At 38.9% G+C, this 19,422-nt stretch overlaps 1 protein-coding gene across 2 annotated transcripts in view; it reads left to right on the forward strand.

The window, feature by feature from the left end:
• Positions 1–19,422, forward strand: part of PAK1 (p21 (RAC1) activated kinase 1) — a 165,687-nt gene that overhangs the window by 5,052 nt on the left and 141,213 nt on the right. The gene's annotated exons all lie outside the window — the stretch shown is intronic.

Genomic DNA, 19,422 nt, shown 5'->3' on the forward strand with positions numbered 1-19,422 from the left:
ATTTGGAGTGGGAGGAATGGTCAGGCAACCTTAGTGTCTTATTACTGCATGACCTTATGGAAGTAGTTTTATTTGTGTACCTTTTGTCCAGCTGTAAAATGGGGATAGTAACAGTTGCTATGGCTAGCTTACAAGGGTACGAAGCAACTAAATACAATATTGATTATAAAGGAACCTTTGGAAAGTATAGTTTGTTAACAGTTATTAGGTGGTGATAAACCTTATTGAATACCTGTTATGTACCAGACATTATGTGAGTTGTTTTCTGCAATCTTCAAAATAATGTAATAATATACGATGATTGCTAGTATCTCTGTTTAATGGATGAAGAGCTTGAGGCTCAAACTGGCAAAGGGAATTTGTTCAAGGTTTTGCTGAAAGTAAGTGGTAGACCTCTGTTCCAGTTCATATTCACCTAATGCCAGCAATTATGTGTTATGTTCATTACCCAGGCTGCTTTAATTTTTCTGTATAGAGGATATAGGAACATTTTGCAAGTATATTGCTGTGAGAGTTAAAATAAATTTTTTCTTCATTTAGCTTGCTCTCTTTTTTTGTGCATAGAAAGATTGGTGAAGACAGATTTACATGCATTTACATTTATCATTCATACAGAGAAAAGAAGAACATTTTTGCTTGGTGTTTTTTGTTTAGTCTTCACAACAGCCCTGTGAGATAGGTATTTCCATTTTATGAGTTAGGAGACTGGATTATAGAAGTCTTGATTTGCTCAAAGGCACACCATTAGCAAATGACTAAATACTGATTTAAAACTACATTTTTTGAATCTCAATGCAATACTTCACTTTTGCCACTGTATCATATTGCCTTTTAAATTCTGTCAAACTAAACTTTGGAGCACTAGAAATATCCTTGTAGATTGCTTCTTACTCTCTTTAGCCTTTTCCTTCTAAGAAAATCCTGACTGAAGTCCACGGTATGAACCACAAAAAAAAAAAAATTGCTGGTAAAACTGTCAGATATTCATGATATTGCAGACTTATAAGATAACACTTCCCTACTGAAGCTGAGAAATTAGGACTTTATCCAGCATTCTGTGTCACCTGTGTCTGAATATTCATTTCCCTTTGCCATCATAAGTTTATTAACATAATGTCATACATTTTTCTGCTCCTGCATTAAGCTTTATCTTTCACAAGTAACTTCTTCCACCACTCTATCCTCCCAGTCTTTGAGATGGGGAAATGATCTACATGCTAGGATCCTCCAGATTATCCCCTCTCTAACAATAGTGTGATAAGTCTAGAAAGAACCAGAAGTTCATTGATCCCTCATTAATACGATTTTGTTTGGTATTAATTCCCTAAAATTGATTTAAGTTTTAGTTATAACAAGCCCCTTATATCTTGGCCCTTATTCATGGAGTCAGGGTGAGGTAATCTGCATGCAGCATTGGGAAGTTCATTCTTGTTTATGGGACTTTCTTATTCCATTTTCTACTTTCAGCCCTCTCTCATGTCCCTTTCAGACTGTGTAAGTACCAAGTGAGGCTGGCAAGAACATTTTTCTCCTTTACAGAATCTGCTGTTTGAATCTTTTGAGGTGACAAATGACAGTGACACAATATATATGACTTCCACCTTCATCTCCCTGCCTGTATCTTCAAGGCCCAGTTTTCCTTATTCTCTCACTGATTCCCTCAAAGCTGGGATTAATGTCTTTTTCATTTGAACCCTTGTCTCCATGTACTTTGTATGTTGCTGCAATATTATCACTTTCTAGGGAAGGAGATAGATGTAGGAGGGAGAGCACTAAATTTGAAGTTAGGCAAAGACCTATTTGGACATTTATTTAAATATGTTTCTTAGTTTGGAAAATAGAAATAATACCTAACTCACAGAGTTGTGAAAACTCAGTTAATAATACATGTGAAAATGAATGTTGTACACCTGAAACTAATATAACACTGTATCTTAGGTATACTGGGTTAAAAAAATAATGTATGTAAAAATGAATTGTAGGGTGTTAGGTAGAATTGTTGTAGCTTAATGACCTCAATTATTTATAGCAGTGGTTTTTAATTTTGGTTATTCATTTGAAATACTTGTGAAGATGTAAAAAAAAAAAAAAAAAAAACAACAGAACAGTTGCCTGGGCTCTAAAGTCTGCTTAATTAAAATCTCTTGGAATCTCTATTTTTGAAGGTTTAAGGTGATTCTGATATGCAGCCAAGGTTGAGAAGTATTGCTTTATATTGTAATATTTTGTATAAAGTCTTTGGTAACTCCTATATGAAAATTAATGTTTTAATTGTTATTTAAGGTTGATTTGCTAGACACATATTGAGCATCAAGGCATTGTCAGGGGCTCTGAAGGAGTAGATGAATAATACCTGGTCCTTACCCTTAAGTTTATAGTTGAGAAACAGACATGTCCATAGATAATTATATTGAGACAAAAATGGCATGTGAAGACATATGCTATGTGAAGACAGAGGAAAGGCATCTTCTCTACCTGAAATGGGGGTGGCCTGGCAAGGCTTCTTCTTCTTCTTCTTTTTTTTAATGTTTATTTTTGATAGAGAGAGGGAGAGAGAGAAGAGTTTTTTGTGTGAGCAGGGGAGGGGCAGAGAGAGAGACACAGAATCTTAAGCAGATTCAATTCTGTCAGCGTAGAGCTTGACGTGGGGCTTGAACTCATGAGCCATGAGATCGTGACCCAGCTGAAATCAGAAGTCAGAATCTCAACTGACTGAGCCACCCAGGTGCCCCATGCCTGGCAAGCTTCTTAACGGAAGTGACAGCTAAGTTGTGTTCTGAGAGATGAACAGGGGTTAACCAAGCACAGTTGGGGAGGAGTAGGAAGAGAGGAGAGAGGAACAACCTTCTTGAAAGAGAGCAGTGTGAGTGTTAGAAGTCTTGAGAGTATGTTTGGGTATCCCTAAATATTTTAGTACATTTACAGGATGGGGTGCAAGGTAGGGAGCCATAAAAGCAGAGAGAAAGACAAGGCCTAGATGATGAAGGGCCTCTTGTATAGTGTATAAAGTATTGTCACTAATATTATCTCACTTTATTCTTTCAACAAGTATGTGGGTTAGCTAGCTAGGACTGTAATTGTTTTATCTCCATTTTATAGAATAGGAAACAGAGGTTAACTGAATTGCCTGGACTGTACAGCATCACAGCTATGATTTGAAGCCAGGTCCTTTTGACTCCAGAATACAGAAGAATAAATGAAAAAAACCCAGAAAACCAAAAAAAAAAAAAAAAAACCCAAAAAAACCCAAACCAACAAACCTATCAGTTTTATTGTGGAAATGTAACCAGTAATATCATTTATTTTCTTTTAATCTTCTTAAAACATGAGTTTGGGTTGGTGATCTCCCTGCTTCCCAGCCACCTGCTTCCCCCAGCCTCATTGTTCATTGGGGATAAATGAGATCAGGAACGTATGAACATCAACAGCCTCATTACAACTGACCTCTTACCAAGGACTTTCAAGGTACCAAACACTTTACATTTGATTTTTACTTTACTCTTCAAAATAATCCTATAAGAGAAATGCTGTTTTATACTCATTTTACAGATGAGAAAATTTAGGAGCAGATAGATCAAACTGGGATTTGGAGACATTTTTATGATTGTTACTCTATGACCATGGCAAGTCACTTAACCACGCAGAGCCTCAGTTTTCCTGAGCTGTTTTATAGATGCATTAAATCTTAGGCTAACTTCCCCAGCTCAAATATTGTATGACAGTGATTTTTTTTACCTTTACTCTTTCTCCTCTGTCCTCACTTTTCTTCTGTAATACTCTAAGACATAATCCATCAGTGACAGTGTTTTAGTATGGAAACAATTCTCAATGGTGGGGAATGGCTGCAGAAGGACCTCGTATAGTGGAAGGACTTTTAGCCACTACCCCCCTCCCCAACACCTGTTGGAGAATTACTATTTTATAACATTTTCTTCCATTTAAGATTATTTTCCCATTTGGAGTCATCTGATCAGTCCTGAGTCAGATTTTTATTTGGTATCAGGATAGATTTTGCTTGATTAGTTTAAGAAATTATTGGTGTGCCTGGGTGGCTCAGTTAAGTGTCTGACTCTTGATTTTGGCTCAGGTCATGATCTCATAGTTTGTGGGATCGAGCCCTGCATCTGGCTCTGCTTGGGATTCTCTCTCTCCCTCTCTCTCTGTCCCTCCCTTTCTCTCTCTCTCAAAATAAATGAACATTAAAAAAAAAGTTATCTATATATAATTTGCAAAGTAACTTAAAAAATTTTTTTTAACGTTTGTTTATTTTTGAGACAGAGAGAGACAGAACATGAACGGGGGAGGGTCAGAGAGAGAGGGAGTCACAGAATCTGAAACAGGCTCCAGGCTCTGAGCTGTCAGTAACAGAGCCCGATGCGGGGCTCGAACTCACAGACCGCGAGATCATGACCTGAGCCGAAGTTGGACGCTTAACTGACTGAGCCACCCAGGTGCCCCAAATCTGCAAAGTAACTTAAAACAAGAAACCAGATAAGCAAAGGAGAAAAATTCATAATGATAGACCTTTGAAACTCCAAATTTTCTGAGCAGCCTAGAGACAATTTATATATATTTAGATATTACTATTTTCAAAACACTTTCATATACAATCTCATTTCATTCTATCTTTAAGGCATCTTATTTTTACAGGTGTAAAGAAGGTAACGGCTTATCTATGATAACATGGCCATGAGTTTGGAAATTTGCAATCTCCAAATCTAGTGTTGGCTCCTGATCGTTTGGGTGTTGCTTGCAGTGGCACTTCCTTCATTTTCTCTTGATTTCTAAAAAATTCCTAGTTCCTTAGAGAATGGTAAAGCTATTTACAGCTTGTTCTCTTTCCCAAAATCATGTTGTTTCTACCCACTAACTCTTGTCAGAGAATTGTCTTGACAATTCTGTCCCAGGCTAGTTGGGAATGGCTGCTGAACGTATTCTTATTTGTGGGCTTGTAGAGTAGGGGCAAAACACACACACTTTCACGTGCATAAAAACTCAGTATGTCTCTACAGTGTATCTATTTATCAATTCCTACATTGGTCTACAAATATTTATTGGTTGCTTCCTATGTGCCAAGCCTTGTGATTAATACTTGGGGTACAATCATAAATAATACAGAAATGATCCTTCTCATTACTCTTATAAAGCTTACATTCCAGAGGGGAATACAGAGAAAAGCATTAAACATACAAATAAGTAGTTGGCAGGTTTTGGTAAGTCCTACAAAAGAGATAAAGGACTAACGTAGAGAATTTTGGAGTGATGAAGGGGAAGGCTTCAATGAGGAGATGATGCTTTTAAACTGAGATATACAAGATAAGTAGTTATTAGCCATTCGGAGAACCAGATGTAGAGCGTATCAGGCAGAGGGAACATTTTAAAGGCACAAAGACCCTGAAAGTAGGTAAAAGTTTAGAGCTATGATGCTCAAGATGTTAACTACTAGAGAGTATGGCTACTGAACACTTGAAATGTGGCTGGTTCAAATACAGATGTGCTGTAGGTATGAAATACATACCAGATTTTGAAGATTTAGTACTGAAAAAAGAATTGAATACAACTCACTATTTATTATATAATAAAATGTTAGTATTTTAGATTAATTGGGTTAAAATAGATTTTCAAATTAATTTCACCTGTTTTGCTAGCTTTTAAAAACATAGCTACTAGAAAAATTAAGATTACATATGTGGCTCACGTTAATGGCTTGTATTATATTTCTATTAGCACTGGTTTAAGTTCAACATAGGAACTAAAAAAAAAGCCATTATGACTGGTGCACATGGAACAAGAGTGAATGGTACTTGATAGAGTTGGGGTGATAAGAAGAGACCTTTCAAATTGCTACCCTATGTGATATCCTGTTTAATCCCGAGAGACTGAGAAGAGATTATTAAATCTGATTAAAAAATTTTTTTTTTCAATGTTTATTTATTTTTGGGACAGAGAGAGACAGAGCATGAACGGGGGAGGGGCAGAGAGAGAGGGAGACACAGAATTGGAAACAGGCTCCAGGCTCTGAGCCATCAGCCCAGAGCCTGACGCGGGGCTCGAACTCACGGACCGCGAGATCGTGACCTGGCTGAAGTCGGACGCTTAACCGACTGCGCCACCCAGGCGCCCCTAAATCTGATTTTATAGATAGAGACAATTAGTGCCTGAGGGCCACTCTCCACCTGTATAGTGCCAGCACTTTTGGCATAGTATTTTGAGTTTAGAGTGTTCTCTATCGCTGTCCGCTAAAACAAACAAGCAAATAAGTACTGATGGATAAATTGATTAATGTAAGTGGTTTTTAGACTGCCTCTTGGTATCTATAATATCCAAGTAGAACTCTTGGTCAAAGATTGAAATTTTCATAAAAAAAAAAAATCCTTTCTGGGGCGCCTGGGTGGCGCAGTCGGTTAAGTGTCCGACTTCAGCCAGGTCACGATCTTGCGGTCCGTGAGTTCGAGCCCCGCGTCGGGCTCTGGGCTGATGGCTCAGAGCCTGGAGCCTGTTTCCAATTCTGTGTCTCCCTCTCTCTCTGCCCCTCCCCCGTTCATGCTCTGTCTCTCTCTGTCCCAAAAATAAATAAACATTGAAAAAAAAAATTAAAAAAAAATCCTTTCTGTAGGCTTACTCTTGAAACTATTTGATGGTATACTTCTTTCAACTTTTTTGTATGTTTAAAAATTAAAATAAAATATTAAGAGGGAAGTATGTGCAGTGAGCACCCATATACTCATTTAGATTCTGTAATGTTTTGCTGTATTTGATTATCTATCCATCCCTTAATCCATTCATCAATCCATCTTATTTTGAAGCAATTCCAAATAAGTTTCAGATGCCAGTGCACTTCATCCTTAAACATTTTAGCATTTGTATCATTATTTGTTTACATAGAACTATACTCTTACCCACTACACGGTGGCATTATTTGTTTTTTTTTTTTTATGAAATTTATTGACAAATTGGTTTCCATACAACACCCAGTGCTCATCCCAAAAGGTGCCCTCCTCAATACCCATCACCCACCCTCTCCTCCCTCCCACCCCCCATCAACCCTCAGTTTGTTCTCAGTTTTTAACAGTCTCTTATGCTTTGGCTCTCTCCCATTCTAACCTCTTTTTTTTTTTTTTTCCTTCCCCTCCCCCATGGGTTCCTGTTAAGTTTCTCAGGATCCACATAAGAGTGAGACCATATGGTATCTGTCTTTCTCTGTATGGCTTATTTCACTTAGCATCACACTCTCCAGTTCCATCCACGTTGCTACAAAAGGCCATATTTCATTTTTTCTCATTGCCACGTAATATTCCATTGTGTATATAAACCACAATTTCTTTATCCATTCATCAGTTGATGGACATTTAGGCTCTTTCCATAATTTGGCTATTGTTGAGAGTGCTGCTATGAACATTGGGGTACAAGTGGCCCTATGCATCAGTACTCCTGTATCCCTTGGATAAATTCCTAGCAGTGCTATTGCTGGGTCATAGAGTAGGTCTATTTTTAATTTTCTGAGGAACCTCCACACTGCTTTCCAGAGCGGCTGCACCAATTTGCATTCCCACCAACAGTGCAAGAGGGTTCCCGTTTCTCCACATCCTCTCCAGCATCTATAGTCTCCTGATTTGTTCATTTTGGCCACTCTGACTGGCGTGAGGTGATACCTGAGTGTGGTTTTGATTTGTATTTCCCTGATAAGGAGTGACGCTTTTCATGTACGGTGGCATTATTTGACTAATATCTATCTGTCCTACTAGACCTTAAGCTCCAGAGAATTATTTCTTTTTAAGGCATGGCACCCTAAAGAGAATAAGTTTTAAAATGGCGCCCTTTTCTTTAAAATAAAAATTATCTTTTCTTGCTCGCCATTGTATTCATAGTTCCTAGAATATAGTAGCCACTTAATATTTTTTGATTGAAAGAATGAACGTGGAGCCAACATCAAACCGAGTCATGACTTCTTTACTTAGAGCGTTTGTTTGTTTCTCAAGTTCAACAAGCATACAAGAATCCTTTCAGTGCCTGGTGTTGGAGAGGGAAGGAAAGAAGAACCCTGGAGTGCTAAATATTTAGCTGCTCAGTACAAACATCTCTGATCTGAGTCAGAGTTGAATGCATGCCCTGATGCTAGCTGGTTAAGGATGTGGGAAATTCTTAAACTGATCACTGCCTACTTTGCCATTCTGGGACTTCATTTCATTTGAGTTGAAGAATTCTATGTTACTGAAAAATGGCATTGGATTGAGGCCTTTGTAAGTATATTTGCCTTCCAGAGGGTCCATTCTTTTTAGTACTATCCAAGGCGACATTTCAAAATTGGCAGTTTCCTTTTAGATTATCAGGAGTTTCTTTAAAGTGTTATGTAGTTTTAATAAGGCTTAACAATAACGTTACTAACTTTCTTCCATTAAAAATAACAAGGGCACCTGGGTGGCTCAGTCGGACTCAGTCGGCTCAGTTAAGCGTCTGACTTCGGCTCAGATCATGATCTCATAGTTTGTGAGTGCCAGACCCGCGCACTGACAGCACAGAGCCTCTTCGGATCCTCTGTTTCCCTTTTTCTCTGCTCGCCTGCCACCGCTCACAGCATGTGTACTCTCTCTCTTTCAAAAATAAACATTTTAAAAAACTTAAAAAGTTTTTAAAAAATAACAGAGCTCTATTTCACAAACTATTTTGTAACACTATTCATATGTTTAAAATTTAGCCAGGATTCCGTTATTGTAATGAATAACCACTTTTGTTTCCTTTTTTCTTACATGTAAACATACACATTTACATAGTTGTAATCACAATGTAGACCTCAGTTTGTTGTTTATGGATTTTTGTTGTTGTTGTTGTTTTTTAAGTAGACTACATGACCCTGGGATCATGTAGTCTGATCATGGGGTAGAGTCCGATGCTCTACCGACTGAGCCAGCCAGTTGCCCCCCTTTTTCCTTGATCTATAAACATTTCCCCATGTAATTTCTTAGTGCTCACTATAAAATTATTACTGATATTCCATGATTTGCCTAAAATCATTGTGTCAGTCAGTGTTCTACCAGAGAAATAGAACCAGTAGAATTCTTTTTTCTCCAGGAAACCTCAGTTTTGCTCTTGAGGCCTTTCAACTGATTGGATGAAGCCTACCCTTAGATTAGGAAGAATGATCTCCTTTATTTAATGTCAACTGACTGTAGATGTTTTTTTTTGTTTGTTTTGTTTTTTTTTTTATTTATTTTTGGGACAGAGAGACAGAGCATGAACGGGGGAGGGGCAGAGAGAGAGGGAGACACAGAATCAGAAACAGGCTCCAGGCTCCGAGCCATCAGCCCAGAGCCTGACGCGGGGCTCGAACTCCCGGACCGCGAGATCGTGACCTGGCTGAAGTCGGACGCTCAACCGACTGCGCCACCCAGGCGCCCCATATGTTTAATACATCTACAGAATACCTTCACAGCAATACCTAGATTAGTAGTTAGATTTAATCAAGCAACTGGGTACTATAGTGTAGCCAAATTGACACATAAAACTCATAATCACTTAGGTTTTCTTTTCATGTTGTAAATCACACTGTAATTTTATCTGTAACACTACATATAGCTTTCTCCTTTAAAATATTTTTTTTTTGGGGGGCGCCTAGGTGGCTCAGTCGGTTGAGCGTCCGACTTCAGCTCAGGTCACAATCTCACGGTTCGTGAGTTCGAGCCCTGCGTCAGGCTCTGGGCTGATGGCTCAGAGCCTGGAGCCTGCTTCCGATTCTGTGTCTCCCTCTCTCTCTGCCCCTTCCCCATTCATGCTCTGTCTCTCTCTGTCTCAAACAAATAAACATTAAAAAAAAATAAAATATTTTTTTTTTTGGAATAAATTCCCATAGGTAGGATTACTGGGTAAAGGGATATAAAGACCTAATGTGCTCTTGACAGGACTTAATATTTGCAAGCTGAAAATACTGCCACAGTCTTTCTTTTAATGATTTCTTCGGGAGTTGGTCTATTCAGTGGACTCATTTCCCATTTCCAAAAACCTGTTTTTTGTTTTTTGTTTTTTTACCCCTGTTTTTTAGCTCTGAAAATAACTGTTTTTCTTCAGGGTTATCTTCAGTTCTCCCTTCACTCTCCACCTGCCATGTTTTCCTCTGGGTTTCTCCTCCCCGCCCACCCCCATCCTCCTACCTCACTTTGCTTCCTGTATCACACATAAAATAGAAATTTCATATTCCTACTACTGAATCTAAGGATCTACTTGGATTTGCACCCATTTTTGCCTTTGCACCTTCCTTTACAATGAAGGAAGTGATTCTCCTTCACATACTTTTAGATTCCTTCCTATGGTCCTCTCTTAGAAACCTCACTTCACTGAATCTTTACATTTTGCTTTCTGCTGAGTTATAAGCAGCATTCAGATGTTCTATTTAAATGAAAACAATTTCCCCCTTCCCTACCAAAATAAAAGCGCTCCTGAAATCTCATGTCAGCCTGCAGCTAAACCCTGTCTTTGTTCTCCTTCAAAGCCAGTTTTCTTTAAATAGCTGTTTACAGCTTCTGTTTCCAGTGCCTTACCTCCTATTTACTTGACAGCTTACTCCAGTCTACTTCTACCCTCACCACGGCATCACAACCACACTTACTAAGACCCATAATAACCCCTATTGTGCCAAATCTACTTAAAAAAAAAACCAAAAACCAAAAACCATAGTGGCATACAAATACCCAGTAATCCCTTACTATCATAAAAATACTCAGTTGTGATTCAAATGTCATACTTTTTTTCTTCTTTAACAGTTGGAAGCAGAATCCAAATGAGGGCTACTTTGAGAGATTTGTTGATAGGTCTTTTCTGTCTTCTTTTACTCTCTGAGGTCCCTCTCAATCTCTTTTTTAACCCCTTTCAGCTTATTTGTTGAAGAAACCACATTGTTCTGTAGAGTTTCCTACTGTCTGGATTTTGCATTTCCCTGTTATGCTTTAACAAGCTCCTTGGTCCTATATAATATTGTGTGTAATTTAGTATTTGGAGGGTAATTCAGATTCAGGTTTATCTTTGTTTGTTTGTTTTGCATGATCACTTTATAGGTATCAGTGTGTGCTTTCAACAAGGGGATCTTAATGCCTGGATGTCTGTTTTTGTGATATTAACAGCCATGGAATTTCCTTTTCATTGTCAACTTACTGAACCTCTCTGTATATTTGCCTTTTTGATTACTCTCTCTTTAAAATATTCCTTTGCCAGGGCACCTGGGTGGCTCATTCATTTAAGCAACTAACTCTTGATTTCGGCTCAGGTCATGATCTCACAGTTGTGGGATGGAGCCCCGCATCAGGCTCCACACTGAGCTGAGCATGGGAGCCTGTTTGGGATTTTCTCTCTTCCTCTCTGCCCCTCCCCCACTCGTGTGTGTGTGTATAAGCATGCGCACACATGTGGTCTCTCTCTGTCTCTCACTCAAAATACATAATACATGTATTTTGTCTCACTCAAAATACATAAACTTATAAAAGCCTTTAAAAAGATATTCTTTTGCCTTCTGTGATATAACTTTCTTTGCCTCCTACCTCTGATCATTCCTTAGTTTATTTGTTGCCTTTTTTCTATTTTGATTTTAAAGTTTATTTTCAGAGAAAGCATGTGCATGCACATGTGCACATGCATGAGTTGGGGAGGTGCAAAGAGAGGGAGGGAGAGAGAGAATCCCAAGGAGGCTCCTTGTTGTCAGCTAGAGCCCTCTGCGGAGGTCGATCTCACCAACTGTGAGATCATGACCTGAGTCAAAATCAAGAGTCTGATGCTTGACTGACTGAGCCACTCAGGTGCCCCTATCTTGATTTTAAATGTTGAAATTCCTCAAGGGTAAGATCCTCTCCTCCTCTTACATCATACTCTCTTTCTGCTTGATCTCATTCATTGTTCTGCCTTTGAATACTGTATATATGCTGATAACTCCCATATTTTCCCAGATAGCTCTAGCCTAACCTCTGTCCTTAACTCTAGACCCGTATATCCTCTTATCCACTGGATATTTCCACTTTGAGATCTTACAACATTTTCTACTTAATATGCTCTAAAAATGCATTCTTTTTTTTTTTTTTAAGTTTATTTATTTTGAGAAAGAGAGAAAGTGTGTGTGCACATGTGGGGACGAGGGGCAGAGAGAGAGGGGGTGAGAGAGATTGAGAGAGAGAAAGAATCCCAAGCAGACTTCTCACTGTCTGAGCAGAGACTGATGCAGGACTCAGTGTCACAAACTGTGAGATCATGACCTGAGCCAAGATCAAGAGTCAAAGCTTAACCAACTGAGCCTCCCAGGTGCCCCTAAGTCTGCATTCTTGATCTTTTCCCACAAATTTGGTACTCCCTAAGTTATCCCTGTTTTAGTGGCATCTTTGTTTACCTAGTTACTCAAACCACAAATTTAAGATTTACCCCTGATACTTCCTTCTTTCCTATCCTTCATATGTACTCCATCCCCAATCTTGTCAATTTTACTTCCTGTGTATTTCTTGAGTCCATCTACCTCTCCCCATGTCTGTTGTCACCTCTCTAATCCAAGCCACAAGCATCTCTACCCTAGACTATTATAGTAGTCTTTTAACTGAGCTCTTTGCTTAAAGCCTGTAAAAGCTTTTTGTTTTATTTGGGAGAAAATATAAAATCTTAAACATGATTTATAATGTTCTGAGAGACCTGACCTTTGTTTTTGTTTTTCTAACTTTATCTTGTGCCATTGCCCACTGCACTGACTGTGCTTTAGAGTGATTGGCACTTTTCCCCCTGTTCTGCAAAATTTGAGAATGTCTTTTTTTTTTAAGTTTATTTATTTATTTTGAGAGAGAGGGAGTGTGTGCATGTGTGCACGTGAGCATGCAGGAGAGGGATAGAGATGGTCCCAAGCAGGCTCTGCTCTGTCAGCACTGACCCCCATGTGGGGCTTGATCTCATGAACCGTGAGATCATCTCATGATGAACCAAAACCAAGAGTTGGATGCTTAACCACCTGAGCCCGCCTGAGAAAGTCTTTCCTGCCTCAGGGTCTTCATACCTGTTCTCCCCTGGTGTGTTCTTCCCCAATTCTGCCTTCTTCACAAGTTTGGTTTCTCTCTCCCCCCTGTATCTTCTTTTAGAAAACAAATATTAAGTAGCTATTGTGAGCCAGAACCTGTCTAAAGAAGATCCCCCCCCCCCCGCCATTATCCTTTAACAGTACTTCGTTATTTTCTGTAATGTCATTGGTAATGATCTTTAATTCTATACTTATCTGACTCTTTGTTATTGGCTAGACTTCCAGCTCCATGGAATCAAAGATCATATCTTTTTTATCCACCATTATACCTCATCGCCTAATACAGTGTGTGGAACATAAGTGTTGTAAATCTTTGTTGAATGAGTGAGCTCACATTATCAAGGATTACTAAGCCTTGGCAGCTTTATTTCTGAAGTTTTTTCAAATTTGTTTTTATTTTTCTATCTCCTCTGCTTGGTTTACACCTTAATCTTCTTTTCTCTAGGCTTTTAATTACCTCATAACTAGTGTCTTGGCCACCAGTCTTTCTCTTTCATTCATTCATCATTCTGCCTGGAGTAATGTTTCTGATCCTGTTACTGTTCTGCCCAAAAGCAATCACTGTGTCCCCATTGCTTGTAAGATAATATGTAAACTAAGTTGTTTTTCAGGGAACTTTATAATTTGACCCCACCTACTTCTTCAGCCTCATTTCTCTTGACCCTATTTCATCTCTCTAAAAAGACTATGTTTCATTCACTTTGAAATGTCATATGACCCTGTTTCCTCAGCCTAGAATTCCTTTTCTCTCTACTATTAAAACTCTTCATTCTTCAAGATCCAGCTTGGATGCCATGTCTTCCATGTAGTCTTTGAGTCCTCATCCAACCACTCATGATTATAAATTCCTGAGGGTGTGCTATACACTGAATGTTTATGTTTCTCTCAAATTTATATGTTAAATCTTAATACCCAATGTGATGATTGGGGAGGTGACACTTCTAGGAGGTGATTAGGTCGATGGAACCCTCATGAATGGGATTCGTGTTTTTATAAAGGAGACCCCAGAGAGCTCCCTTGCCCCTAATGCTATGCAAGGACATAGTGAGAAGAGGGCATCTATGAACCAGGAAGAGAATTGTCACCAGACATTGAATCTTTTGGTGCTTTGATCTTGCCTCTAGAACTGTAAGAAACAAATTTCTGTTCTTTGGAAGCCACCCAGCCTATGGTATTCTGTTATAGCAGCCTAAATGGACTAAGGCAGTGTAGTACTTTTTTTTCATTCCTTACTGTATACTTAGAATCTCGAACAGTGTGTGGCATGTAGTAGGCTGTCAATAAATACTTGTTGAATGATTGAGTAAAATAATTTACTTATCTGCTCACTTAACAAATATTTATTAAACATTTTGAATGTCCATAGCACTCTGTCTTTCCTTTGCACTATAATTAGGAGTTCATTTGTTATCCATTGGAGCTGATCACTTGTAAAATTAATCCCCACTCAAGCATCCCTCCCTGCTCACCGTTGGGCTCTGTCCTCTTTACCCTTTCTCAGTAAGTGCCTTTCTAATGGTGGGTAATTCACATCTGACAATACGATGCAAAGAGATTCTAAAATGAAAACTGGCATTTCTGCAAAACATTAAGACTTTTATGAATTTGAAATAAGGCAATATTGGAGAATGGTTTGAATCATACACACAAAAAAATCATTGACAAGTGAGGATTAGGTAGAGTTAGACCAGTTTAAAATTGAAGGGAAAATTAACATGAGTAATGACATAATAGGAGATTCAGAGGACAATGATTTGAGTAACAAAGGATTAAGAGAGACCCTTGGGAAAGATTGGTGAAGCTCTTGAATATTTTTACAAAATTGATCCTCTTAACGTGTTTTAAAAGCCAAATGTGAAGTGACAGATGTTCTTTGGTATAAGTATTACCTTATAGGCAATTATAACAAAGTTTTGTTAAATATTAAGAATTAGAAAAATCTGTTTTATGTTTGATAAATTGAAGTCCCAATCATTTAAAAAAATTTTACTAGGCAATTTTGGTACCTCATCAGTTAACTTAAATGGCAGTTTTTGATATTAGTTATACTCAAGATAGTAAGAATCCCGCTGTATGTACTTGTTTCTCTATTAGCTTCAGTTCCCTGATGTTGGGGGTTATGCTTTATTCATTATATTCCTGTGGTGCCTAGCTCAGAGTCTGGTACTTCGGAGGTACCTAATAAATGCATAGGGACAGAAAGAAGTAAATAATTGTAAATACTTACAGACAGAAGTAAGTAAATAAAAGTAAATGCATAGGGACAGAAAGAAGTAAAATAATTTGGAAGGGCTTCTTGAAAAGGTACTATTTGGGACAGAGCTTGTATGTCAGGTGAGTAGGGTTTGACTGTTACACTTTGTTAGGTCCAGAAGGAAAATCTCTCACTCTTTCTTTTGCTGGTTCCTGCCTAGTGTGTACTTAAATATTCAGAGTCCGTTCTCTGCCTCAATAGCTCTTGTTCTCATTGTAATTCTTCCTGGAGATTGAGATGGAAATGAGGAAGGCTTTGGGCTGCTGCCTGGGCATCCACATTCATGAGAACTTAGAAATGCAGAGGGGCCAAATGCCAAACCTGACCTAGACGGATCCAGGTCAGCCAATCATTGCTTTCCTGCCTCTCCCTTTGTTCTCTGTGCTTCCAGTCTCCTATCTGCTGGAGGTGCTACAGCTGTTTATGCCAATTAATATAATGCTAATGTGCTCCTTAATGAAAGCATGGAAGCACATGGTCCCAGCTGGTAGATAAGAACTGTATAGGATCGACCTTCAGAGTACCTTTTCACTAACAATTGGTCAAGATACCTGAATACCTTTTCACATTGTTTTTGAAACCATGGAAACAAGCTGGAAGTGAACATAGTTTAGGGAATCTAATTCCTCATTTTATGGGATAAGGAAAAAAAACCCCTCAGAGATGATAAAGCTCATGCCAAATTAATAATTCCTTGCCTCCCATTTTAACAAAAATCTATCTGATGTAAATATAATTTTGTCCTCTCTATTATGCAGCATTTAAAACCTCTGCCACTGACCTAACTTTGAATCTTGTGGCCCTGCCACTTCCTTATGTGATCTGGGGAGAGTTAAGTAAGCTGTGTAGTTTTAGTATTCTTATCCTTAAAATGGTACTAATAATAGTACCTGCTTCATAGGTTTGTTACTAAGATTACATGAGGCAATAATTGTAAAGCACTTAGCAGATTCTGGCACATAACAAGTGATCAGTAAGTGTTGTCTGTCATTATGATTACAGCATAAGGAAGCTAAAATGAGTCTAATGACCAGTGCTTTAATTTCCAATTCTGTCTTTGAAACCTTTGTTGCTAATTCGTCTTCAGTTAGAATCTGAGCCTTGTGAAAGCAAGGATTTTTGTCTACTTGCTTCCCTGTATGTATCTTCAGTGTCTAGAGTATTTTTTAGCACATAGTAGATGCTTGATAAATATTTAGTAAATTAATGAATTCTCTTGGGGAATATCCTTTCTGAAAAACACCTACTTTTATTTTTTTTTATTTTTTATTTTTTTATAATTTTTTTTTTCAACATTTTTTAATTTATTTTTGGGACAGAGAGAGACAGAGCATGAATGGGGGAGGGGCAGAGAGAGAGGGAGACACAGAATCAGAAGCAGGCTCCAGGCTCCGAGCCATCAGCCCAGAGCCCGACGCGGGGCTCGAACTCACGGACCGCGAGATCGTGACCTGGCTGAAGTCGGACGCTTAACCGACTGCGCCACCCAGGTGCCCCAAAAACACCTACTTTTAGATACTCCAATGACTTGAATCTTTTTTCTTTACACCTGTTTATATGAATTTGCACTCGTTTTTATAGTATTTATATTGTGTCCTTGATCTTTTCAGATATCTTTGTTTCCCTCTACATTGAAAATCTTCATGGGTAGGAAACTGTGATCTCACTATGGGAATTTCCTTGTGGCTCCTAGTATAGCATTTAAAAAAAAATACAGTTATTAAGACTTAGTAATTACTGACAACTGACTCTAACAGTCACTTGTATTCAATACTAATTTACTGAGCAAACACCAGTATATGCTGCGGCATCAATCCCAACTCTAAGAAGTTGTGAGTTCATGGGGTCAGTCCTTGGTGGCAAGAGGCACTTTAATGCTTTTGTGAATGTTGTTCTTTACATATGAAATACCCCTCTCCTTCCTCCTTGCCCCTTCTCTGCCAGATGTCATATTGCTAGTTCTTTAGGGCTCAGTCTCCTCTGTCAAGTCTATTTACTTCCTTTCCTCTGTGATTAACTCCTTTTTATGTAAACCTCTTCATGGAAGAAGTAGATAGCTTTTGCAAATGAGACACTTTTGAGGGAGAGGACGTTCCAGACTAAGGAAAGAGTTGCTGCAAAGACAAGGAAGGAAAGGGTTAGCTGTTATGAGAACATGATTTTAAATAATATAAGTTATCTTTAGTGTAAGGCAGTTTAGTGGTCAGGTTTCTTATTAATAGGGGCAAGTAACAGAATCCACTCTAGCAAGTTCAAGGAAAAATGATTTACTAAAGGGTGCTAGAGAGATTAAAGAGCCTTTGTGAGAGTAAGAAATGGACCTAGGCTGGACTTCCAAGAACAAATTCCTTAAACCACACTGAAGAACTGAGCTCTTAAGGATGCCACAGTCTTTGCCATAATCTAGAAGCTGCAAAATCAGGAAGCTGTTGCCACAACTGCTAGATCTAGAACTCTGCTACCTCTGCGCAGTTTGCTCCAATAAGAGGGATGTCCTGTGTCTAGTCTCTCCACCCATCTAATTTCATTCCAAATCAGTATCTAGTGTGGAGCATCTGATTAGCAAAACTTAAATCACCCTTAGAAAGGAGTCTGGGAAATGCGCACGTGTGTGTGTGTGTGTGTGTGTGTGTGTATTCCCCAAGCTGCTTTCATCATGGTGATAAATTGGCTGATAGGAACAGTTAAGGAGATAAGTTTTTTTGTTAACCAATGGGTGAGAGAGATACATAGAGAGGAAGGGGAAGGGGAGGGAGGGAGAGAGATAGGGAGAGAGGCAGAGAAAGAGACAGAGATGGACACTGACTTCATCTCCCAAAATGGGAAAAAAAATTATTTAGTCCAACTGGATCAACTTAGGCTACTTGCCCATCCTGGAACCACAAGAGTTTCCAGAGGTATACCAGAAGCTAATTGGTTAAGGCTGAGTTCTTGAACTAATGGCTGTCAAGAATGGTTTAAATACTATGGTTTGAATGTAGAATCAAGACCTCTCCCTGGAGCTAGGGGTCAGCATTACTTTAGGACAGTGGTTTTCAAAGTGTGGTCACTTGGGAACTTGTTAAAAATGCAGATACTCAGGGCATGTACCAGATTCACTGAATCAAAAACTCTGGGTGTGGGGCCAGGAATCTGTTTTTTTTACAAGTCCTCCAGGTGATTATGATGCTGACAACAGACTAAAATTTGAGAAATGCCTTAGTAACACACGCTGCTGAGGGATGAATACTGGATAAAAATCAGGGCTCTATTAGGAAGGAGAAAGTAGAGAATGAATGCTGGGTAGGCTGACAACAGCATCCGTTTCAAAACTGTAGAGGTGGGGGGCGCCTGGGTGGCGCAGTCGGTTAAGCGTCTGGCTTCAGCCAGGTCACGATCTCGCGGTCGGCGAGTTCGAGCCCCGCGTCAGGCTCTGGGCTGATGGCTCAGAGCCTGGAGCCTGTTTCCGATTCTGTGTCTCCCTCTCTCTCTGCCCCTCCCCCATTCATGCTCTGTCTCTCTCTGTCCCAAAAATAAATAAACGTTGAAAAAAAAAATTAAAAAAAAAACTGTAGAGGTGGGTAGGGGGTCAGTTAATGAGGAATCTTGAATTTCTACCACACAAGGTTGTTGTGAAATATAAAACTAGATAACGTATGTGTGAAGGACCTGTGCAGTGAAGGAGGTAGATTCTAATGGGATGAGATAGAAAGTACATTGGGGATGCCTAGGTGGCTGAGTCGGTTGAGATCAGAATCTCATAGTCTGAATTCGAGCCCTGGATGGGGCTTGCTGCTGTCAGCTGTCAGCGCAGAGCCTGCTTGAGATCCTCTGTCCCTCTCTCTCTCTGCCCCTCCCCTGTGCCCACACACACTTTCTCTCTCTTTCTCAGAAAAACAAAAAACAAACATTCAAAAAGAAAGTACATTGAACTTGGAGTCAGAGATTGGGTTTTCATCTTGGTCCCTTCTTTGAGCTTCAAACTCCTGTAAAATAAGGAATATAACTACTAGAGTGTTGGAAGAATTAAATGAATGAATATATGTGGAAGTGCTTAGGTAATTATTTAGCAATATTAATGAAATAAATAAATATTAGTAAAATAAATAAATATTAGTAAATATTTACCAAAAATACTTGGCCAAAGTCCTTTGAACTT

This window comes from Prionailurus bengalensis, chromosome D1, assembly GCF_016509475.1.
Source record: "Prionailurus bengalensis isolate Pbe53 chromosome D1, Fcat_Pben_1.1_paternal_pri, whole genome shotgun sequence".
Lineage (NCBI taxonomy): Eukaryota > Metazoa > Chordata > Mammalia > Carnivora > Felidae > Prionailurus > Prionailurus bengalensis.